The sequence below is a fragment of the Mercenaria mercenaria genome, chromosome 18 (genome assembly GCF_021730395.1).
Source record: "Mercenaria mercenaria strain notata chromosome 18, MADL_Memer_1, whole genome shotgun sequence".
Classification (NCBI taxonomy): Eukaryota; Metazoa; Mollusca; class Bivalvia; order Venerida; family Veneridae; genus Mercenaria; species Mercenaria mercenaria.
This window is the reverse complement of record NC_069378.1, coordinates 38,794,260-38,821,165: the sequence shown is the minus strand read 5'-3', so window position 1 is coordinate 38,821,165 and position 26,906 is coordinate 38,794,260. Positions and strand designations below refer to the sequence as shown.

Here is a 26,906-nt window from a genome sequence, read left to right as displayed (position 1 = left end):
TGGTCGCTGGTTAATTATTCCTTCTCTTGAGAAGGAATATTATAGTTCAGTAAGTCACACTTGACTGAGCTACTGATACAGAAAGCTGTTGTCATTACAAGCTGGCCAATAAAACTCCGTGACCTTAGAAACAACCTCTGACGTTAGACTATTCTTTCCTAATTGAGGCGATTCTCTGACTGAACGCGTTCCGTGGATTACATATTACTAAACCCGAGGATGTTATTTCCTGCATTCTTGAAGAACATAACATACATTCAGTCGACCAGATAGACATATATCAGCAAATTTAAATGTCAACAACTAAATATTATCGTTACCTTGAAATGCATAGTTAATATATGAAAACAAACCCCATTGCGACCCTCTAATTATGCGCAACAAATTCACGCATATAATCGTAATGGACTGACCGGGTCAATGTCTTATTGCCGTATTTACTCTACTGAAGTGGTAACAGATTTAATTTGTTGTTGGATTTAACAATTTATGTTAAATAACTAGCGTAAATACTTACTTGAAATTTTTTGGCAGTATAAAACAGACATTGCAACCAAAATTTTACAAGACGATCATTTTATATTTATATAGATATGCCCTAGAAGGAACTTGTTAAACATACACTCCTGTTGTAAGAAAGAATTAAATAAAAGAGCCAGAGATTGTTTATTTGATTCCGATCTTATGTAATTATGTAGTTAATTTTTATTGTATACTAATCATGTACAAATCATTGGTCTCAAATCATACAGACAAAGAAGCCTAGAGGAAAATCCATTTTTAACAGTTTAATATCGTGCATAACGCTCGGTGCACGTTACAATGGTAACAACTGTATTGCGTATGAAGGGATTTTTTTTTATATATGCCCTGACCATCCCTAACATCAGTCTAAATGGAAATTGTATAAATGGATACCTAAAGGCAGTATCTATTTTAAGCGTTTGCCCAAGAATGAATGTGATATTAATTGGGTTATCTGATAGTGTAAATTGTATTTGGTTGTTGTTGTTGTTGTTCAGAAGGCCACATCTAAAATTAAGATGTATTGTTTGTACTTTGTACTGATTTATATCTTCATGTGCTACCTCCTATAAATAAAGTTGTTGTTGTTATTATTATAATAATTATTATTATTATTATTATTATTATTATAGCCTCGGAGAAAACACCATCAGTGAAAGACATATATTCACAGCTGTCGGAACTATGGTAAACATGGAATTACTCAGTCAAGCTCAGCAAAATGGGGACAGTTTTTAGATATAGCAAATGGAACGATTTTGGATCTATGTGCAGATCTGTTTATGAGATGCATGAGGGCAATGCAGATAGTGAAAATATATTTGTTGAATACAAAGTAACAATATTAGGTTGTGGTAGAGAAACTCCAGAAGCATGTAATTTTATGTCATGATCCGAGAGATTTGAACAAAGCCAATCCTCTTTCCTATATAACCCTGAGATCACTCAGCTAGCAGGGACCAAATATTGTACAAAGCTTGATGATCGGGTTACTGGGCACTAAATCTCTCTTAACAAATCATCCCTTCTTACTCCATTTAATATTACGTCACCCCAGGCATCCACTTGCTTTACGTCAATCTTGGGATTAATTGATCAGTTAGGTTGGTGAATTCTATGGTAGTTGCCATAGTGGAGGATATTCTTGCGTGTATGGGAAAACAAGGGAGGAACATGACTGCGCTCGAAGACCAGTTTTGCAGAAACCTCTAGATATAGGTGCTCAGTTCAATGAGGATAAACCAGTGGTTTCCAAGGATAAATATTTTGGTCAATTTATAATTCACAGGAGCTCATACCTGACCCGGCCAAGGTTTGTCAGCTATCGTAGAAATGCAACCCCCAAGCAGCAAGGCAGAAGCTGGAACTTTTCTAGGTATGGTCAATTATTTATCACGATTTAACATTATACCTGAACTCACAGCCACAGGCTAATTATGTTAAATTTGTTGGCAAAAGCTCCAGATTGATGCCTCCCAAATAAACACAATAACTGAACCAGGTAAGATATTGTGTTATTCATAGTTAAGCACTGAATGTGCGTCGATGTTAGAAAGAAGATTTAGGCACAGCCTATCTACAGGAAAGAAACGCCATTGCGTATGCATTCATGTCTCCTAAATACGTCCAGATTGAGAACGAATTGTAGTTCTGGAGGATTTTGTTTATGATCGGTCAGTTGATGTGCAAACGGATCAATCTGCATTGATTTCAATTTTTAAGAAGCGACTGTTAGTGATATGCTGTTTAATCAGTTTAATCATGTCTTTAGACGAATCACGCATCAATTGTCCCGGACTTGACTTCCTGAAATATTTCATTGCTGACGAATGTTTTCTTTCTAAAATGACACCAGTGTGAGCTAAATGAAGTTCAAAATTGAAAACTGTGCATTTTATATTATTTTGGCAAGAATTGATACGTCTGATTTTCTTCATGATTAATCAACCATTAGGCAATTTTTCTACTGAATAATCGAAGAGGACGTTTTAACTGATTTCCAACACTACCGTTTGCCGCAAAGGAAGAGTCTGTTGATGCTACCTTAAATAGAAAGTCTCTTGAGAACACATGCCACGAACTGTCTGAGGGTATGGACTTACAACTGGACTACGTGCCCAGAACTGTCTGAGGGTATGGACTTACAACTGGACCACGTGCCCAGAACTGTCTGAGGGTATGGACTTACAACTGGACGTGGTATTTTCGAACTGTCTATAAGGAACTCTGTTTTGTTCGCAGAAAAGCAGTGGAATTCAATCATTGATTATGAAGAAGACCTAAGTGTTTACTTTAGATATAACATTATCTTTTTTCTCAGACTAGAAATTCACAACAAGGTGAAGTGTTTGTTGTGATTCAATTCTTTTATTTATGAAGAACATTGGCATACAAAATGGCAGTCTGATTCTTTGAAGGGTGGTCTGTAAAAGTGAATTACACTTTTTGATGAATTAACCCATTCTTGAACAGTACCACTCTTAATTCAGTGGAGAAAGAAACAGATGCTCAAAAATAATTGACTTGTATAACAATTTTTTTCTGACAATTTGTGTCAGACATCTACATATACTGTGGTGGTTAGTAACTCGTTATACGTAACTGCATGTAGACATTTCGTTATACGTAAGTCGACATTTCGTTATACGTAACTCGACATTTCGACATACATAACTCGAGTTCATAAATTTGATTCAGTTATACGCTTCGCTGGTGTATAACCTCTTCTGTGAGTTTAAATATATCAAGACATGGTTCTGCTATACAAATTATTTCTTTTTTCAAAAAATGAACAAATCATAGTTGTTTTTTGTTTTTGTTTATATTTTTTTTCATTAAAACATGATAATATTGGAATCATATTATGTGTATATAGAGAAAATTCTGCGAATATCACTTTAGAGATGAAAAGTAGTCTGACAACTATAAATTATATTTGTCTTTTTCCGTGAACTAAAAGCTTCATTTACATAATCGATAAATGTGTCTGCTAGAAGAACATTCTTCCTTAACAAATTTCTCGGCACGTTTACACGACCAGAAGTGTATAATTGAGAAACAGACAGTTTTATCATTGCGGTCAATGTTTTTTAGCTCACCTGTCACAAAGTGACAAGGTGAGCTTTTGTGATCGTGCGGTGTCCGTCGTCGGTCGTCCGTCCGTGCGTCCGTCCGTAAACTTTTGCTTGTGACCACTCTAGAGGTCACATTTTTCATGGGATCTTTATGAAAGTTGGTCAGAGTGTTCATCTTGATGATATCTAGGTCAAGTTCGAAACTGGGTCACGTGCCATCAAAAACTAGATCAGTAGGTCTAAAAATAGAAAAACCTTGTGACCTCTCTAGAGGCCATATATTTCAAAAGATCTTCATGAAAATTGGTCAGAATGTTCATCTTGATGATACCTAGGTCAAGTTTGAAACTGGGTCACGTGCCATCAAAAACTAGGTCAGTAGGTCTAAAAATAGAAAAACCTTGTGACCTCTCTAGAGGCCATATATTTCACAAGATCTTCATGGAAATTCATCAGAATGTTTATCTTGATGATATCTAGGTTAGGTTCGAAACTGGGTCACGTGCTTTCAAAAACTAGGTCAGTAGGTCTAACAAGAAATATCTTTAAAAATGATGGTCGGCGAATTGTAATAAGGAAAGAAGTTTATGAATTTTTCATCTAACATTCATCTTTCATCTAACATTTTTCAAATTGCAAAACTAAACACCGCACTTTAACAATTTAAATGGTTCTCTTTTAATTTTTTCGCAAAGGTTTCGTAGGGTTGCAATTTTGTTTCGTTTATCCTAAGACGAATAATTACAGCAGTAGTTTGATGAAGATTCATGAAGCGGTTCATGGGATGAGGTCATTAAACGTGTTTATATTTTTAGCTAAATTGGTCCCTATTCCCATTGGTAACAAAATAGCAGGAGACCTTACGATATTGTTACACATCGAGTTTGATAAAAATCCATTACATTTTAGTGGTTAATGCGAAGAAAGGCATATCTACTTTTAGCTATAGTGGTCCCAAATAGGGCCCAAGTTCCTATATAAATAAATTTGGAAGAGGACCTTATAATGATGCTCCAGACCAAGTATGACAAAGATCCACCAAGCTGTTCATGAGACGCTGTATAAAGGCATTTCTAGTTTTAGCTCTAGCAGCCCCTAATAGGGGTCAAATGTCCCAGCTGAACAAAGTTGGCTGCGGGCCTAATAAAGATGCTAGAAATCAAGTTTGATTAGAATACATGAGAAAAAATCAATTAAAGGATTTTTTTATTTATTATTTTTATTTATTTCTAAAACAGGCCAACTGATCCCGCTTTAACAAATGCATATTCGATATTCATGAGTCTTTGGACAATGACGTCACACCTATAAAACAAGGCAGTCTGAAAGACAGCTAAATCCCCCGCCACTGCTATGGATAGTGAAAGGGTAAAACCTTTGATTTTAGCTGTGACCTTGACCTTGAACTGACACGGCTGACTCATGAATTCTGCACAACGTCCTGATGAGGTGATCATTTGACCAAAGTTTCATGAAAATCCTTCAAGGGGTTTAGGAGATACAGTGCTGAAACCTTTGACCTTCAGTTGTGACCTTGACCTTGAGTTGACATGGCTGACTCATGAGTTCTTGATGAGGTGATCATTTGACCAAAGTTTGATGAAAATCCTTCAAGGGGTTAAGGAGATACAGAGTTCGACCCTTAGTTGTGACCTTGACCTTGAGCTGGCATGGTTGACTCATAATTTCTGCACATCGTCTTGATGAGGTAATCATTTGACCCAGGTTTTATAAAATTCCTTCAAGGGGTTTAGGAGATATAGAGTGGACACGAAATGGAAGGCTCAAACCTTTGACCTTCAGTTGTGACCTTGACCTTGAGCTGACATGGCTGACTCATAAGTTCTGCACATCGCCTTGATGAGGTGATCGTTTGACCCAAGTTTGATGAAAATCCTTCAAGGGGTTTAGGAGATATAGAGCGGACACAAAATGGAAGGTTCAAACCTTTGACCCTAAGTTGTGACCTTGACCTTGAGCCGGCATGACTGACTCATGGGTTCTGCACATCGTCTTGATGAGGTGATCATTTGACCCAAGTTTTATAAAATTCCTTCAAGGGGTTTAAGATATATAGAGCGGACACAAAATGGAAGGCTCAAACCTTTGACCTTGAGTTGTGACCTTGACCTTGAGCCGGCATGGCTGACTCATGGGTTCTGCACATCGTCTTGATAAGGTGATCATTTGACCCAAGTTTTATAAAATTCCTTCAAGGGGTTTAGGAGATATAGAGCGGACACAAAATGGCAGACTCAAACCTTTGACCTTGAGTTGTGACCTTGACCTTGAACCGACAAGGCTGACTCATGGGTTCTGCACATCGCCTTGATGAGGTGATCATTTGACCCAAGTTTCATGAAAATCCTTCAAGGGGTTTAGGAGATATGGACCGGACACAAATTTGTTACGGACGGAAGGACGGAAGACGGAAGGACGGACGGAAGGACGGACGCAGACCATTCCTATAATCCCTCCGCCACGGCGGGGGATTAAAAAGTAAAGGTCAAGCAAAACATACAATTGTAATTATTTTTGTTTCATAAGCAAAGTTTGACCGTAGTCATATCACATAGATAAACTGTATGCAGCATACAGGTCTTCATTTCAGTGTAATGAGATTCAGTCATTATATAGCATATATATAATGAAACAGATTTCAACTGAGTTCAATATTTGCATACCATACTAAAGAAAAATATTCATATATAATAAATCAGTTAAATAATTTATAACAAATATATCAAAGCAAACAAGTACTCATTTTAATATACAATCTGAATAAGTTACAAAAGCAAGAAACCTTTTCATATACAGACGACAATTGTAACAAGGAAAATCTTTTAAAAAGCACTTCTTTACATAAAAGACTCTTATCACACCCTTATTCATGTGATACGCAGACCGTATTCAGCTCTTTCTTTAATTTGATATATGTTGGTATTTGAACAGGTTTTTATCATATTTATTAAACTAACATATCATTTTGAGATATATTAATATTCTTGCTAAATATACTGAGCCAAAGTTAGCTTTAAAACTGTGAACAGTGTCGTTTAGGAAACGCTTTGTCTACATTTCACTCAGCGTAGCACAATCAACAGAGTGAAAGAAAATGACACTCTCGTCCAATCAGACAGAGTGTTGCATAAATCTTCCATTTTGATAAATTATCTATAATGCGTTATCAAGTAGTTTGATTTGCAAACTGAAGTCACGTGGCATAGGTAACGAAAACGAATTTAGACGGCGTCGCCGAAAAATAGAAAAACCTTGTGACCTCTCTAGAGGCCATAAATTTCACAAGATCTTCATGAAAATTGGTCAGAACGTTCACCTTGATGATATCTATGTCAAGTTTGAAACTGGGTCACATGCCATCAAAAACTAGGTCAGTAGGTCAAATAATAGAAAAACCTTGTGACCTCTCTAAAGGCCATATTTTTCATGGGATCTGTATGAAAGTTGGTCTGAGTGTTCATCTTGATGATATCTAGGTCAAGTTTGAAACAGGGTCATGTGCGGTCAAAAACTAGGTCAGTATGTCTAAAAATAGAGAAACCTTGTGACCTCTCTAGAGGCCATACTTGTGAATGGATCTCCATAAAAATTGGTCAGAATGTTCACCTTGATGATATCTAGGTCAAGTTTGAAACTGGGTCACGTGCCTTTGAAAACTAGGTCAGTAGGTCAAATAATTAAAAAAACCTTGTGACCTCTCTAGAGGCCATACTTTTCATGGGATCTGTATGAAAGTTGGTCTGAATGTTCATCATGATGATATCTAGGTCAAGTTTGAAACTGGGTCAACTGCGGTCAAAAACTAGGTCAGTAGGTCTAAAATTACTAAAATCTTTTGATCTTTCTAGAGGCCATATTTTTCGATGGATCTTCATGAAAATTGATCTGAATGTTCATCTTGATGATATCTAGGTTAATTTCGAAACTGGGTCACGTGCAATCAAAAACTAGGCCAGTAGGTATAAAAATAGAAAAACCTTGTGACCTCTCTAGAGGCCATATTTTTCTTGAGATCTTCATGAAAATTAGTGAGAATGTTCACCTTAATGATATCTAGGTAAAGTTCAAAACAGGGTCATGTATCTTCGAAAACTAGGTCAATAGGTCAAATAATAGAAAAACCTTGTGACCTCTCTAGAGGCCATATTTTTCAATGGATTTTCATGAAAGTTGGTCAGAATTTTTATCTTGATAATATCTAGGTCAAGTTCAAAACTGGGTCACATGAGCTCAAAAACTAGGTCACTATGTCAAATAATAGAAAAAACGACGTCATACTCAAAACTGGGTCATGTGGGAAGAGGTGAGCGATTCAGGACCATCATGGTCCTCTTGTTTATTTGACCCAGAGCACACGTTCTATTTAACGTTGCCAAATGTATAAGCATTTCGTAAATTAGTTACTTAGTCGAAATTTTGAGTTAATATATCGAAATTTTGAGTTACGTATCTCAAAATTTCGAGTTACTAAGTCGAAATTTCGAGTTAATGAATCGAAATTTTGAGTTACTATGTCGAAATTTTGAGTTATTAAGTCGAAATTTCGAGTTACGTATCTTGAAATTTCGAGTTACTAACTACAAAAGTTGACGTTGATGTATAGGTCCTGGCCAAGATTAGGTACCTGGTGTATCCATCGGGTAGCCCTACAGGGTCATATGATTAAGATGACCGGGCAGCGTTTGCTCATAAAAATATCACTATTTAAACCATGTTTAAGTCCGGAAGGTTTTCGACCTAATTTCCATATGGCAAGGAAATAATAGACATATCCTACATGAACGTGTAGTTGGGTACCTGGATAGATCTAGATTTTGAGGAGAGGTCATAGAAGGTGACCGGGAAGTATTCAAACTTAGAATATTTCACTATTTTGACCATATCTTGAAGGTGTTCGACCTAGTTCGAGCCCCTACTACCTGAACATACTATACATGTAAATGAAGGTATATATCATGGATACAGTTTGAAATATGGAGTAGCTCTAGAGGCTACTGAGTAGGTCATACATTGATGTATGGTAGTATATGTTCAAGTCGCTACATGTTGTGTACAATATATGGATGTGTAGATAGATGATTCTGCATCGAAGAGTCAAAAGTCGTCCATTACATTTTTGGCCTTTGACAGACGGACATACGTTCAAATTTTGCGGATAAAAGGGCAAGATACGAAGTCAGAATTTCTTGTTATTAACTCGAAATTTCGAGTTACTTAACTCGAAATTCCGACTAATTAACTAGAAATTTCGGGTTACTAAGTCGAAATTTCGAGTTAATAAATAAAACACACCTTGCACTTATCCTCTTCCGTATTCAGGGGAAAGTTATGTAACTACAACAAAAGTGTTGATTTACCGTCATGAAACTTTGTAGGAACATTATTCAATATTAGAAATTGTGCACCTGAGGTTTTGGTCGCAAAAACTGCTCAAGTCGAACTTTTGTTTTCTCCCCGTGTCTGTCGTTCGTCGCCGTCCGTCGTTAACGATTTCTTTATATTTCCCTATCTTTGGAATAAATCTAATTTTTAATATTTGATCATATATTAGTAAAAATCTGTGGAATGTCAAACATTGCTAAATTATGGATGTATGTTATGATTAGTGTATGTTTGTTATTGTTATTCAATGTCGTGTCATTCATATTCTAAAATTTGCTATTGTTATTGTATATGTCGTTATTCTTATGATATATTCGATATTTTTATGGTAAAATTCATTATTGTTATTCTATATTTCGTTATTGTTATTGTATCTTTGATATTGTTATTCAATGTCGTGTCATTCATATTCTAAGTCTTACCATTGTTATTGTATATGTCGTTATTCTTATTGTATGTTCGATATTCGTATGGTAAAAGTCATTATTGTTATTCTATATTTCGTTATCTCTGACATTGTTATTCGATGTCGTGTCATTCATAGACTCAGACTTACCATTGTTATTCTATATGTCGTTATTCTTATTGTATGTTCGGCATTCTTATGGTAAAAGCCATTATTGTTATTCTATATTTCGTTTTTGTTATTGTATCCATCATTCCGTCCGTCCGCAATTTCGTGTCTGGTCCATAACTCTGTCAATCATCAACGAATTTTGATATTACTTGGCACAAATGTTCCCCATAATCAGACGATGTGTCATGCGCAAACCCGGACCCCAATCGCAAAGGTCAAGGTCACATTGGTAAAAGGCAAACTGTTGTTTTTTTTCCGCAATTTCGTGTCCAGTCCATAACTCTGTCATTCATCAAGGGATTTTAATATTACTTGGCACTGATGTTCCCCTTAATCAGACAACATGTCATGCGCAAAACCCGGACCCCTAGCTTGAAGGTCAAGGTCACACTTGGAGGTCAAATGTAAACAGGGCTTTTTATGCAAGTTCATGTACGGTCCATAACTCTATTCATAAAGATATTTGTAATATTACTTGACACAGATGTTCCCCATAATCAGACGACGTGTCATGCGCAAAACTCAGACCCCTACCTCAAAGGTCAAGGTCACACTCGGAGGTCATAGGTAAAATGGGCCTTTTAAAATGCAATTTTGCGTCCGGTCCATAACTCTGTCATTCATCAATGGATTTTAATATTATTTGACACAGATGTTCCCCATAATCAGACGACGTGTCATGCGCAAAACCCGGACCCCTACCTCAAAGGTCAAGATCATTATTTCTAAAAGTAGAAGTCATCTACAATTATCTGTTTAATTAACTTTTGAACCGTAAGAGGTATTTTGTTCATACTTTGGGTTCTTACCAAACCCCTTGGGGAAATTCTTTTGGCTGGGGTCAGGTCAAGGTCACCTTGGTCATTGTTACTAAAAATAGAATTAATAGAAAAATTGGCTTCTCTTAGGAACCGACATGCATCAAAACGGAAAGAAAACAAAATCAGCATTGATAAACATTCTTAACCAAAAATATGGGAAATAATTACATCATTCTGAGGGATATAAATAGCACAGAGATGATATACAAATACAATCACATAACATAGAATATGACACGTTTTGTAAATGGAATCATCAGATATTGAACTTCAAAAATGACTTTTACCATAAGAATATCGGAGGTGGAGGAGGAGGTGGTGGATTGTTGAAATACTTGTAAATGGTAAATAACTTTCCGAAACAAAGAAGCGTGCTTTCACGATGGAATAATTCTAAAAGAAGGATGGCGCTTCTCGCTAATTGGTTGAAATTGATCATGTGGTAAATGGAGCTCTCTGATTGGCTGTTTCCTAAATGCATACATTTACCCAAATTATTTTATCTACCATAAAATGCATTTATTTACATCTGTTCACTACTGATTGGATCCGACTCTGCGTAACTAAGTATGGGGAAAACATAAAACCAATCTCTAGGTTGACTTGAAAATGGGCAAATTTTATTTTGCCAAATGCCTCAAACAAATAGAAAACCTAATATGATAATTTTCCGCATATCTGGGCAAAAAATACATACTGGTTGGGAAGCAGTTTCCGGACAGGACCAGTTTCCGGACACATGTAATATCCGCTTTATTTCTTTGTTATTTGTGTAATTGTTTTATCTAGATCATTTAGATGTTTGTTCTTCATGTCTACAACAAACCACTATTTTATTAGGCTGTATATGTTTGGGTATTTGATGATAACTCATCTGCGTTTACAAAACAACTTTCTGTCTTAACGGGGCATGAAGATAGCATTGCGCATGCGCAGTAGTTCACACATGCCGAGGTATCAAGTGGGGAAGAAATAATCAAACTACATAATGATTGTTTGCTGATAACATGTTCTACTTTTAATTTCACGCTAAAGGTTACGTAAGATGCAGGGCTGTCGATTTTTGCACTAATTTATTCTATATCTATTGGAACTATCAAGAATTCGTATAAGACGAAATCTAATTTTTTATAGTCAACCTCGGTTCGCTTTCGTAGCTGCTATTGAACGTCGGGTTATGTTTCATGTGCAATTTTGAAGAGATGAATGATAAAGAAATGTGTAGAAATAGTTTTATTACTTATTTTGATATCAAATTAAAAACAAAACACAGTCAACATATTTGTCCGGATACTGGTTTACCTGACGGGAAAATTAACTTATTTTAGTGATCCCATTTGAGGCCCCATGGAACCCATATTTTATGTCACAACGCGATGCTGATTACTACATCGGACTTGGAAGGAGCTGAAGTTTGTGCAGTGTGGGTTTCATTTATGTCAAATACTGTTTTAGGGAATAATGGATCCGAAAAATGAAAATGTGTCCGGAAAATGGTTCCCAACCAGTATGGAATAGATTTAAATATGTAAGTGCACATAATATGGTCTTGCTTAGTATAGATAGATGCACTTGTAATTATGCATATATGTGTACGTGTACTCGTATATACACGTGTGCGAATTACCACGCCTGCACTCGTAAAATAACACATTAGCAGGCATTTGCAGATACTCGTGCATCAATATATTTACAAGTGCACGCGCAAATACATACATCCACTTATGAATTTACAAATGCACGCGTAGTTATGTGTGCACTGATATACATAGTACTTACAAAAGTATGCATGCATGCGTAAATGTATACGTGTACACTATGGTTTTCCAGTCCTTGTTTGGTCGGATAGACTACTTCACTACAACCCGGTCAGTTATACATTTTCTGTTTGCTGTTAAATGTTATTTTTCCGTCAAAAATGTCTCTTTCTCTTTATTACACAGACGATCATTTCGGTTTCTGTCACAAAGCAATTACCAATCCTAGCAATTCTCGATAGTCTGCAATTTCTTTACCAACGTGTCCATTCGTTTCTCAGTAATGTAGGCTTTATGATCAAAAAGCGGATTTAACGATTTTGAATAAGAACCCGCTGACAATTATTGTCGAGGATGTCCTTGTAAGATGTGTTCCTGTCACTGTAGAACCTTGTTCCTATTCATTTATATGTACATTGTAAATCTAAGCATTTTTTCTCAATTACGCAGAGTCGGATCCGATCAGTAGTGGTGGGCCGATGGCCTAGTGGTAACACGCTTGACTGTCAATCCAGAGGCCCGGGGTTCGAATCCCGGTCCAGGCACTGGAAATTTCTGAGATGCTCTTGAATGTCTCCCACCTAACTAGAGGCCTGGACTGGTTCTTCCCAGGAAAGACGGCTTAGCGTTAAAGAACCAGACTGTCTATTCGAAAGAGCTAGGCTAAGTTAGCCGGACACGTCTGTATCTGAAAAGTTCTCTCTGTCTGTTCTGGGGGCTTTATCTCACTCTGTCCTTCTGGTCAGATCGCTCTGAGGATGATTTCGCGCCCTGTGTGGCTGCAGTATATGTAAAGCGCCTTTGAACGTGTTTATCATGAAAAGGGCGCTATATAAATCTGGTATAATAGTAACACTCGGGAAACCCGTGCGGAAAATGAGGCAATGACTTGCATTCACCACGTTGTTTAGCCTATAATTATTTGCAGAACACTTTCCAGTAAAATACAGAATTACCAGTTTCAGAATATCAACAATAGATTCCTGTAACAAGTTTATGAGTTACATTTCTTGGAACTGAAATAAAAAATTCGAAATAAAAAATTCAGAAAAGCGACTGTTAAATTCAGTAACGGAATTGCAGCAGATAGCTGCTTATCAACACTTTCGGTTGTATCATTTTTATTTTTATGTTCATTGCAATGCGAGTCTGAAGCTATTCAATTTCTTGAATAACTAATTATATTTAGTTCACATATAACTAAAGATCATCTGTTGTGTGGTCACAGAACAGAAAATGGTTTCCACTGTTTTGTACACTTATGTTGGAACGGAACCATTTAGTAAAACGCATGTACACACCATTAAAAGAGTAAACTTTAAACCAGTTTTATGACAATATATCAAAATCATGCATTTTCAGACCTAATTTCATTAAGCTGTGAAAATCTTTTGGTATTGTTTTCGTTCTTTCAACTTGCAAATTTGGAAAACATATAATTTTTCTTCGGGATTTGGCCTAAGCAGACCATAAAAACACTGGGTTTCCTTCTTATATCTGACAGCGTCTGATGCATGCAAATTACTAATGTCAATATTTGCATATCGTCGTATATTCCTAGATGTATATATATGAAGTCTGGAACAAAGCGTGAAGTCTGAAACAAAGATGACACTTTTATCTGTTTGTAAATATTTTTAAAAGTTAATGCATAAGCAAATATATGGAATTAAATCAGACTGCGCGGCTGATTTTCGCACAGCGGGACTCAACGAGTATTTTATTAAGTATAAATATTCAGGTCGTAACAGACAAATTTGATATTTTATAAAAGATAATAGGTAAGGGTAGATTTCTCGGAAGCACAGAGCACCAAAAACACAGCCCCAGAGCCACGCATTTGCCAACAACAAAAAGAAGCTTTAATGGAAAAATATTTCAGACGGGTTGCTGCAAACATCCAACAAGTACATATTAATTCATGCTAAATATTGATGAAGGGGAAGGAAAAAGTAAAGGGCGAAATGGGGTCGGGAGGGGTAAGGAACCCGGAGGGGAAATTGAACAAGGACGAATATACAAGAGAATACCATGTTCTTTAGAAACAGTCGCACTACAACGTAAACTACAATAGCGCAGACACTCATGTACCAAAGATAAACATACAACTACGATCAACTGAAAAACGAACAAGCAACACATAAGAAAACAGTAGTGCACCGTTATAGACTCACTAGCACAGTCACACTACAACGTACAATAGCGCAGACACTCGTGTACCAAAGATAAACATACAACTACGATCAACTGAATAACATAGAAAAACGAACAAGCAACACATAAGAAAACAGTAGGGCACCGTTATAGACTCACAAGCATACAAACGCACCCACACAAGTAGGAAAAAAAACAATCAAGTACCGTCTTAGGATTCGGCTGCCAAAAAAAAGGGGAGCCGCGAAAACTTACTAAAAGTAAAGGGGGAGGGGATGCAAAAAGTAGCGTAAATGCAAGGGAAAGGAGCGGGCAATAAGGGGAGTGAGGTGGAGGATAACGCTTACAACAAACAAGAAAACATACGCAACAGACAATACAAGACAGACAAAACAAGTTGAAAATAGGAGCACCGCCTTGGAATGGTCAGTAACCTATATAAAGGAAACTCCATGACTTATAAAGTCAAGTAACGGTCTAGCAACGTAACAGCCTCCACTGATGCGTCAGCGACGTATAAGCAAACAAAATGCAATTGCGAATACATAGCGAATACATTGAACAACACGAAAAGTCAAATTCCATAATTGTTCATCATGCATTCTATAAGAAAAGTGGGGAAAAGCGAGTGTATTATGACATCTGCTGCTATATGTTACTATGACAATTTACCAATAACTTAATTCATTGAAAGAAACTATGATACAAAATAAAAACACAGATTATTGAATAGTAGTTACTGAATAGTTCATAATTTTATGTAACATTATGAAGACATGTTTCAAATTCTCTTCATGTATTTTTTACTTCTAATTCTTATTTAGCGATGCGATGAAACATATGGTCGAATGCATCTAATCAGTACGTCCGTCCGTGATACCAACAACAACATCAATATACTCGACATATCTTCATAAAACTTTGCAAGCAGTCAGAAGGGAAAAAGGAGATAAGAGACATTTTATTTCGACGATAAGACAAAATTGCATATGAAATTACAAATGACACATTAAAATGCACAAACAAACGGCTCCTGCAATAACGAGACGTATACTTGTGCATACTCTGCTAACTCCATGGACATAAAACAATAAAAGCTGAATAAATGAATGAATGAATGAAAATTAACTATAATCCTAAGATTTTTTGCTGAAATAAAAATTACTCTACAAATTCGTTACATTTCATTCTGAAACCGTGACATCTTGCTGAGATATCCGTTGCCGAAAATCGCCCTAGAAATATTGGGAATTTACTAAACCACGGATTGCAAGCGCAGAATGGAGTCTCGAAGTTGGTGATATTATTACCTAAAATAATTTGTTATTACAAGTTTTCAGTGACATATCGAAATATTAGTGAAATATATCTGATATTTTCAGTGAAAAATATCAGATATGTTTTTCAATGGAAAGAAACTATAAAATGAGTAAATTTATCCAAAACGTGAAATAAAAAGAATGTTTGTTTTACATGTAAAGTCAAAATATCTTTCACTCAGGAACACCATATCATACATTTTCACTCGCGGCAATGCCACTCGTGAATATGTTGCATATGGCGTTCACTCGTGAAAGATATTTCAATCTTTCTCTGAAACACACAAATATCCTCTATATCTTTTTTCGAAAGTAATAAAATACCACAACAATAGCGAATGGAGGTAGGATTATCCAAGTGAGAATAACACACAGAACGGTTTGTAACACAATTAATGAAATTATTTAGTTCCAGACATGCTAAAGTTTAACCTGTATTTTGACCACCACATCATAGCTTCATGATGTCGACTGAGTGAACGGACCAGCAACATTACTTAATGTCAATATAGAACAGGCAAACACTATTCAACGCCGCACATTACGTTGATCTTGTGTACTTTTTACACAACTTAAGTGGGCTATTTTACTGTTCAAGAATCTTATCTGTAGATGTTTCATAAAAATGTTGGAAAAATTAATAAGTGTATGTCAGTGTCTTTAAGCTGTGCAAACAAAGCACATTATGAAATAGATTCGTAGAATATATTATTTTAAAACACCCACTGTTAAAATAGCAGCGCAGCTGGGTACGACGAATAGCTTCTTGACTAAAAATGCCAGAACTTTACGTAATACTCCCCGCGAGCTGGTACACACACTTTGCATGTCTTGTAATAGTCTGAAAGTCTGATAACGTTCCATGGTAGAAAAAAAGACCTATCTTCAGAACGCGTCAGCAGTTAAGAACAAATTCACTTATACACACACAATAGGCTTAAGTCACATCATTTTCATGAATAATTTAATGATTAAATTAACTAGAAAATCCCCTTAGAATCTAATCAGTAAAGAAAGGTTTCGTCCTTTAATTAATTAAAAATTGTGCATGAATAGAACTGGAATCTGGGACAACTTGTGCATGAATAGAACTGGAATCGCTGTCTTTCCCTCGCTTAATCTAAGGGACGACTAAAATGTCTGAACACTTGACATATCTTGTATCTCTGTGATTCCAGCAGGTATATAAACTCAGTGTAAAACAGATGTGAAACCAAAATGTTAGTCGTACTTAGTGTCATACAACCTGTAGTATACTTGTGCCCGGTGAACCCCCAAATGCTTTGTCATATAAAGCTGTTATATTGATTCCAACAGAATTCCGCTTAAGACGGTGCTATAGGACGCGTGAGGGATGGGGTGCACTTTCCATTACCTCTAACAAAATCAAACCAATCTACTATAATTTTACTTGGTTGCATTCTATGCCTCATAGATTTTATTGTTGTTGTTTTTTAAACAAAGTAAAATTTGTAAAATTTGCTATGTTAGTAACAACAGCTTTACAATATAGTATAATACAAATCAGCTCAACAAAGCTTTGGGTGAACTTGAGAGTGGAACAGTTACACGCAAAAACTGTTAACTTGTTATATTGTATAGATCTGTCCCTGTATCTTATCTTGCACACTGTATCAGCAATACGGGCAAGCATATTAGCATAGGTCTGTCTAGACTGGTTTTATTTAAATTAAATGAAACAATCCTTTGCGGCTGATGATTGACATTTGACTTGCAAGTTAACAAGTAACTGTCAGTGCTGACAACCCGTTATGACAGTCCAAAACGTCTATCAATTCTTCGTAAACTATGCTTTAACAGGACTATGTACGTTACATAAACCTGTGGCATTACCTAGACAATGTTTCCAACAAATGTTTTTTAAAAGTACATGTAATCCGACAGCCTGCTAGTATGAAAATCTGATACTGAAGAATGGACCTGGGGCCGCCATGCTCTAATTTCATCTGTTATTGGACTGACGTACCTGCGGGTTGATGGGCCTTCATAGTAGCGTAGATGCGAGTTGATGGGCCTTCATGGTAGCGTACCTGCGGGTTGATGGCCTTCATGGTAGCGTAGCTGCGAGGTGATGGGTCTTCATGGTAGCGTAGCTGCGAGTTGATGGACCTTCATGGTAGCGTACCTATGACTTGATGGGCCTTCATGGTAGCGTTGCTGCGAGTTGATGGGCCTTCTGGTTAGTGTATCTGCGGACAGATGGACCTTCGCACTAGCGAACATGCGGGCTGTTGGACCTTCGAGCAGGCGCGGGCTTATGGACATTCCGACTAGCGTACCTTTGGACTGAAGGACCTTCAGACTATGGACGGATCAACGTTGACTGTTTACTTAATGATTAGGATTACGGGCATTTGTATTAACAGGCGTATGCAATTTTCAACAGCCGATAGACATAAAACTTCACACTGAAAAATTGTGCAAAATCACTTGTACTTTTGTGTCTTTTAGGAATCGGTGGACATCATTCCTGTAAACTTTGGCAAACTTATTTACGTAGATGTCATCAAAATGTCTAGATAAAAATGGTAGAAAGTAAGAAATGCGTCCCATGCTACCGTAGTTATACTGTATATCCATTTATACTGTACTCCCTAATTATACTTTACACCCCAGTTATACTGTATATCCATTTAATATACTGTACACCCTAATTATACTATACAATCCAATTATACTGTATATCCATTTACACTGTACATCCCACCGAATTATGCTGTAGATCCATCTGTACATCAATTTATACTGTACATCTTAATTATACTGTACATCCCACCGAATTATGCTGTTCATCCATTTATTAAATACTGCACATACCACCGAATTATGCTGTACAGCCATTTATATTGTAAATTGTAAATATGGTTCATCCCATTTATACTCTACACCCAAATTTGACCAACATACTGTACACCATACTGTACATCACAATTTGACCAACATACTGTACACCATAATTTGACCAACATACTGTACACCATACTTTGACCAACTTACTGTACACCACAATTTGACCAACAGACTGTACACCATACTTTGACCAACTTACTGTACACCACAATTTGACCAACAGACTGTACACCATAGTTTGACCAACATACTGTACACCACAATTTGACCAACATACCGTACACCACAATCTGACCTACATATTGTACACCACAATCTGACAAACATATTGTACACCATAATTTGGGCTGGTGGTCTAGTGGTAACACGCTTGACTGTCAATCCAGAGGTCCAAGGTTCGAATCCCGGTCCAGGCACTGGAAATTTCTGAGATGTATTTGAATGTCTCCCACCTAACTAAGAGGCCTGTACTGGTTCTTCCCAGGAAAGATGGCTTCGTGTGTATCGGTGCTATACACTGGGCACGTTAAAGAACCAGACTGTCTATTCGCAAAGAGCTAGGCTAAGTTAGCCGGACAGGCCTGTATTAAAAAAGGATTTCTCTCTATCTGTTATGGGGGCTTTATCTCACTCTGTCCCTCTGGTCAGATCGCTCTGAGTCTGTACTAGTAGAGGATGAATTTCGCGCCCTGTGTGGCTGCGTTTGCTATATGTAAAACGCCTTTGAACGTGTTTATCATGAAAAGGGCGCTTTATAAAGCTGGTATAATAATAATAATAATTTGACCAACATACTGTACACCATAATTTGACCAACATACTGTACACCACTATTTGACCAACATACTGTACACCAAAATTTGACCAACATACTGTACACAACAACTGACCAACATACTGTACACCACAATACACCATAATTTGACCAACATACTGTACACCATAATTTGACCAAATTTACTGTACACCACAATTTGACCAACATACTGTACACCACAACTTGGCGCATTACAAAAAATATGTGACTTGTTTCGTAATTTAGACGACATTGAAAGGAGAACATTTTTTTTTCAATAGTCCATACTTGTTAGAAAGGTACGGTGCCCCTAAAGTGACATGTTACACACATTTTTTCCAATTAGGTAATGTGAGACTTTTTTTATTTCGTTTAAACGAAATAATCATGATTTCGTTTAAACGAAATAATCATTTCGTTTAAACGAAATAACTTATTTCGTTTAAACGAAATGATTTCGTTTAAACGAAATGATTTGGTTTAAACTAATAACTATTTCGTTTAAACGAAATGATTATTTCGTTTAAACGAAATAACTTATTTCTTTTAAACGAAATGATTTCGTTTAAACGGAATGATTTCGTTTAAACGAAATAAAAAAAGTCTCACATTACCTTATTGGAAAAAAAGTGTGCAACATGTCACTTTAGGGGCACCGTAGAAAGGTGCACGCTAACTTTTTATGTTTGTTTTTTCCTGTGGATAATTTTATTTAATGGAGAAAAATGCGTATATATTTTCGAAAAATAAAACAAAAATAGTAATATTGGTACTAGGAATGCGATATGGTTTAGCAGAATGTAAATTTAATAGAAAAAAGGCTAACACATTGCATATGACTTGAAATTACCATTGTCTTGCGGAAGGTGTACAAAAGATGCAACCGAAGAAGAGGAAGTACGATTTCTTAGAGTCTATTACACGAACCTGTGTATAGTGTATTTGTCTGTAGAAAGTCATGAATCTCACCAAGCAACTTCAATGGTAATGGTACTGCATTATCTTCAAAATTCGGTTTTTGCGATCGTTAGAACATAATAGTATAACAATAAACGACACGAACTCCAGTGAACACAGAATCACCAGAGTGGTATATATATGATCATCATCTTTGACGGAAGACTGAGAGCCAAGAACGTGAAAAATAATCCCTGAAGGACGAAATTATAACAGTATTGATTGAATGTACGGAGAGACTTTTTACAGCAGCAACACTATTATGAGCATAAACACCAGGGACGGAAAAGTCACGCTCCTTTAAGCAAATTCCTACAGTAGTGTATGTAACGGAAACAATGGATACCGAGGTCAAAACATTCTCTTCACTCACTGACAAAACATTCTCTTCACTCGCTGACTAAACATTCTCTTAACTCACTGACAAAACATTCTCTTAACTCACTGACAAATATTCTCTTAACTCACTGACAAAACATTCTCTTCACTCACTGACAAAACATTCTCTTCACTCACTGACAAAACATTCTCTTCACTCACTGACTAAACATTCTCTTAACTCACTGACAAAACATTCTCTTCACTCACTGACAAAAGATATAAGTATCTGTTATATCCATAAAGCTATTTTGCCTGTACTGTAAAACTCGATCAGATCTTATTCACCTACGTGACTTTACAAAAACAAGAGGACCATGATGGTCCTGAATCGCTCACCTATCCCCACATGACCCAGTGTTGAACTGAGTATGACGTCGTTATTTCTATTATTTGACACAGTGACCTAGTTTTTGAGCACATGTGACCTAGATATCATCAAGATAAAAAATTCTGACCAATTTTCATGAAGATCCATTGAAAAATATGACCTCTAGAGAGGTCACAAGGTTTTTCTATTATTTGACCTAATGACCTAGTTTTTGAAGTCACGTGACCCACTTTTGAAGACCTAGATATCATCAAGGTGAACATTCTCACCAATTTTCATGAAGATCTCATGAAAAATATGACCTCTAGAGAGGTCACAAGGTTTTTCTATTTTTCGACCTACTGACCTAGTTTTTGACCGCACATGACCCAGTTATGAACTTGACCTAGGTATCATCAAGCTGAACATTCTCACCAATTTTTATATAGATCCATTGAGAAATATGGCCTCTAGAGACGTCACAAGGTTTTTCTATTTTTAGACCTACTGACCTAGTTTTTGAACGCACGTGACCCAGTTTCGAACTTGACCTAGATATCATCAAGATGAACATTCAGACCAATTTTCATGAAGATCTCTTGAAAAATATGGCCTGTAGAGAGGTCACAAGGTTTTTCTATTTTTAGATCTACTGACCTAGTTATTGACCGCACGTGACCCAGTTTCAAACTTGACCTAGATATCATCAAGTTGAACATTCTGACTAATTTTCATAAAGATCCCATGAAAAATATGGCCTCTAGAGAGGTCACAAAGTTTTTTTTATATTCAGACCTACTGACCTAGTTTTTGACCGCACGTGACCCAGTTTCAAACTTGACCTAGATATCATCAAGGTGAACATTCTGACTAATTTTCATGAAAATCCATTGAGAAATATGGCCTCTAGAGAGGTCACAAGATTTTTCTATTTTTAGACCTACTGACCTAGTTTTTGACCCCACGTGACCCAGTTTCGAACTTGACCTAGATATCATCAAGATGAACATTCTGACCAATTTTCATGAAGATCTCATGAAAAATATGGCCTCTAGAGAGGTCACAAGGTTTTTCTATTTTTAGACCTACTGATCTAGTTTTTGACCGCATGTGACCCAGTTTCGAATTTGACCTAGATATCATCAAGATAAACATTCTGACCAACTTTCATAAAGATCCCATGAAAAATGTGACCTCTAGAGTGGTCACAAGCAAAAGTTTACGCACGGACGGACGGACGCACGGACGGACGACGGACGACGAACGCCACGCGATCACAAAACTACTAACAATAAACATGTCCTATTATTAAACTTGCCTTTATAACTGGGTCGTATCAAATTCAACCATGTGAATTAACATGATTGCCTTAACTAAGGAAAGTGATTTCAAAATGCTATGTTCGATATTTGTTTCAACATAAATGTGACATAATCATCATTTGGCAATTAACTTAATTAACTCTAGGTAATATTTTTATAGCTCACCTGAGCACGTGGCTTATTAGAATTATCTTTCATTCCTCTGTCTGTCTTTCTTTCGTCCACGACTCGAGAAGTTGTAGCCACGAGATAATGTCGTCGCAATGAGTAACTGAATTAGTCTTGGTCACGAGAAAACTAATTGGAAACGGGTTATCATTTTGTTACCGCAATTTAGTCAATCATAGTAACGAAATAACTACTCTTGTTACACTCCCTCAAGCACATAGACCACTGCAATTCATAATACATGTATATATATGTAACTGTTCGGAACAAGACCTTTCTACATTAACTGCTGTTTGAGAGTAACGCTATGAATGTTGTAGCAAACGCCACACACCAATGAATGTGAGAATAGAACAAAAAATATCTTTACAGTTAAGTAGCATTGTACACGTTTATATATATTGAATAAAATTCCAGGCATTTTGGGATTTGTTTATTGAATAATGTGGTCATGTATTTAATTTTGAAACAGTAAAGTAGTATTTTACCCAGCGATGTTTACACTATTGCATTTGCTGGGATTTTAAAATTCATCAACTGAAAGAGTTTTGGCGTACGTCAAAGTTAGGTTGATCTTGTGTTATTAAAAATAAACTTGAATTGTCATTTTAAAACATATATTACCAGGTTCATCACTTCGATGCTTAGATATTACCAGGGATGGGGTCAATTACTTGGTAACGTAATGCATTACCATTACCATTACATTGAGATTTACCCCATTACCATTAACTCAATTTTGAAGATAATTTAACATGCCATGGAAATGCATTACCATTTATACCATTATATTTAAACATATTTTAAACGTTTATGGTATACTAATCGATACTTTTATTCTGAAAGTTGTCACATATTGTTAGTGCACACAGTAAATAACTACTACTAAATGTACATTGTAAATGTACACTGATACAAGTATGTCAAATGTTTGAACTATAATGTCTCAGTTGTCTTGATCATCATCAAAGCCTCGAAGTTTAAGTCACTAAGCGTGCATCTGTCTGGCCTGAAGTTGGAAGTTACCCTAAAACTGCCACTTATAAAAGCCAGGCAATGGCGGCATTTGGCCTAAAAGTTTCCAGATGTATCAGAAGGAATCTCAAAATGGGTTTTCAGTGTTTCCTTCTTGACTATACTCCAAACTAGATGCGAATGATATACTAATCTATAAGGTATAACATAATAACAGACTATTTTTGAGTTAATACAACAATTATCCTGAGGTTTGTGAACAAAAAAAAGCAACATGACATTTACAATATACTGTGTTGAGTTGCCCCAGGCAGTACAGTATAAGGGGATTGAGGATTAATATGCTGAAATTAATATGACTTTTGATCCTTCAGACCTGCTTGTTTTACTATACCAAATTCCCAGGTTATATATCACAATCCATAACAATAGGTGTTGTACTTGTTGTATAGATACTTTTTCACACCTTATATTTGGTCAAACAATGGACTTTGTGATCAGAGGGTAAATTTATTTATTGAAACATTTGTTTTACAGACAATAAAAGTATGGATTCCCTCAATATATAGATAAGTAATGGCAAGTTATGGAAAACTAATTGACCATTACCCTCATTTTTTTAAATAATGCATTGCATTACCATTACATGTAATGAGAAAATAGCTCCATTACCCATTACATTCCATTACTGAAAAAAATAATAATGCAGTTACCATTATCCATTACCCACTGCCCCATCCCTGGATATTACCCACTCGGGGTTCGTTCAATTCAGTATGAAAAAATTCTTTCAATACGTCACGTCGACATATTGTTTGGCGTCATACAGGCGTCGAGAAAAACGTGTTACCATATTTGATCTACTGTTTATATGAAAGGCCTTTCAGAATTGAAGAACAGTATTGCAGTTTTAACTCACACACTGAATAGATCATTAGGCGGTGCAAAACAGTGCTTCCCAATTTCATCTATTTTAACATAAATAACATATTAGAATCGAAATACATGTTTTAATACGAAGAAGTTATACGCGTGCGGTATAGTATATTATAGCTTAGCATAAGGAATGTCGATGTTATAGCTAGAATCACACTGCCCCGGATGGGCTTGCGGATGAGTTCCGGATTCCTAGCCCCGGGTTGCTCCGGATGTGTAAGAAAAATGTATTCGTATTTTTTACTACAGTGATTGTCTTCCAGACGATCAAAATTTTAGAACTGTTACGGATTTATTACGGATATATTTTCCGTGGCAAAATTTTGAGCATGATCAAAACTTCGCATCTTTGCCCCCGGCTGCCCCCCATTTCTGAAAAGATACATCGGATGACTTACGAATGAGTTAGTTCTACGGATGCTATCCGGAATTCATCCGCAAGCTCATCCGAGGCAGTACGATTCTAGATTAAGATGTGAGCCGAAGGTGAAACATTCACAAACATGAGACATACACTAAACTCACCAGCCTTTAAATTCCATTCTACTGGTGTCAGGCACGTCTATCCACTAAACAAAGACATCTTTTTCATCGTAATTTCTGTTGGTGAGTCATTTTGTTAAGAACATTATACCACAAAGTCGATATTCCAATATTTAACATGATCAAGTTCTCTCCTCTACATGCCAGACTCGGCAGCCAGTTATCGGAACGCATCAGTCACGTGACGTCAGCTAAAGATGTCTCATTTCCCAATATACACGTGGCTTAGAAACAATGAATTTTATCAGATCACTTGATGAAAACAAAGTCGTTCATATCAAAATTAATCACAATTAATTATGCAAGTTTCATAAATGTATTTCCCAGGTCTAATTCGTGGGAAATCTAGTAGAACACAAAACATTGTTGGATCCAGCGTGACATACAAAGTCATTGCTGACAACATTCTAAAGGCTTGAAATTTTGTTTTGATGCGACAATTTGGACAAAGTGTTCTCCTTTATATCGTGGTGCCATGTAACAAGAATGTTTAGTTTATTTCATTATTTAAGAAAAATGTTGGATTAAAATTTGATTGATATCATTGTTTCGTAAGATAACTAGAAAGAAGCCTAACCAACAATTAATTTTAACGTTTTCAACATACCTAGCTGTACCTCTTTTGGTAACTAATTAACTTTCTGATACGTTGGTGAGACTACAGCCGGGGACGTAAATCGACCACGGTGTCAATCCGTAAAGGACATTTTACCGCGCCCAGTACATCGCAACGCAGGACACGGGCCTCGCAGCTCAAAACAAACTGAAACCATGTAGTCAACTTGAAAAGTGTCCACAAACACAAGTATGATTTTGTAAGACTTTCAAGGAACTTCTGCATTAATGCTATGAAGTGCAAGATTACGTTCTGTATTGAAAATAAAGTGCAAAGAACACAATGTATTGTAAAAACTGACAAATATTTGTAGAAAGGTACTAGTATGTTAGTTTCAGTAGAGGCAGCTCTTTATACAAAGTAAATGTTTAAAAAAAAAAACAGTGCCGTGCACAGTCTGATATGTCAATTCAAAAAATTGTTCCATAAAACAAGATAACAGCTTATTTTTTGAAGGCACCTATATGTTTCATTAGTACGGGAGTTCTTTCGGCAAAAGCACATTGTCCAAACATTTGGCACCGGACACCTCTATGGCAAAGGCCTGATTTAAGCTGTGAGGCACATAGATAAATCAGACGGGTTGGAAATTCTATGACACACGATGTATAAAATCAGGCCCGAAAAGGCATTGCTACTATACTTCACTGACAATGAAACGTGGTGCATGTGTGTTGTATTTCGACATTTTTATTGAAATAAACACAACAAAAGTAGAGTTTTAGACATAAAATAAACAGAAAAATTGTTGGTATCGATGTAATATCACGGTAATTTCACTCGTGAACACCAAAAGTTGTTATTTTCACTCGTGGCTGCACCACTCGTGAAAATAGATTCTAATATGAACTAAGGCAAAGCCTCAAAGCGAGCTCAAAGAAATCGGATTTATCTAAAAATATTATGCAACATTTATTTGTCACAAAGAAACTATTTACTAGTCACAAGAATTCAGGAGAACCTATTCACTTGAAAAAGTCTACATTTAGCGTCACCATGCCTATAACAGTGAATATCATACGTTGCAAAATTTATGGGAGCCGGTGTCACGGTGACGTCATTACCGCGTTCCCGTTTCTTTCTGCTTATTAATGGCATTTTTTCCATTTTCTGGCCGATGCTTGATCTTTTAAATGCAAATATTTTTTTTTCAAACAACTGGAAATCATTCTTTCATTATTGTTCAGTGATGAATAATTTTTAGCAATTGAATGAAGTTCTGTATTTACTCTGGAAAGAAGTACTTCCTGTGAGCACCAGTCCGCTAGGGTGCGCTTTTTTAAAACTTCCGACGAAACTTTTCAAATCCATCACCAAGTGTGAAAGTATACTTGCGTTACCGTAAAGCTCGATTCTCGAGCAGGCCCTTCGGGCCTACTCTTCGAGCTCGCTATCACTTTTGGT

The 26,906-nt window shown here is 36.4% G+C and overlaps 1 protein-coding gene across 3 annotated transcripts in view; it reads right to left on the bottom strand.

The window, feature by feature from the left end:
- LOC123538129 (MAGUK p55 subfamily member 7-like) overlaps positions 1-25,036 on the bottom strand; it is a 105,284-nt gene extending 80,248 nt beyond the window's left edge. For 2 of the 3 annotated variants that reach the window (XM_053529612.1, XM_053529613.1), the window contains exon 1: positions 24,869-25,035. The gene's annotated coding sequence lies outside the window, so the exon portion shown is untranslated. Of the gene's footprint in view, positions 1-24,868 lie in introns of all 3 variants that reach the window. The other variant, XM_053529614.1, reaches the window with a different exon arrangement.
- Positions 25,037-26,906: the final 1,870 nt, after the last annotated feature.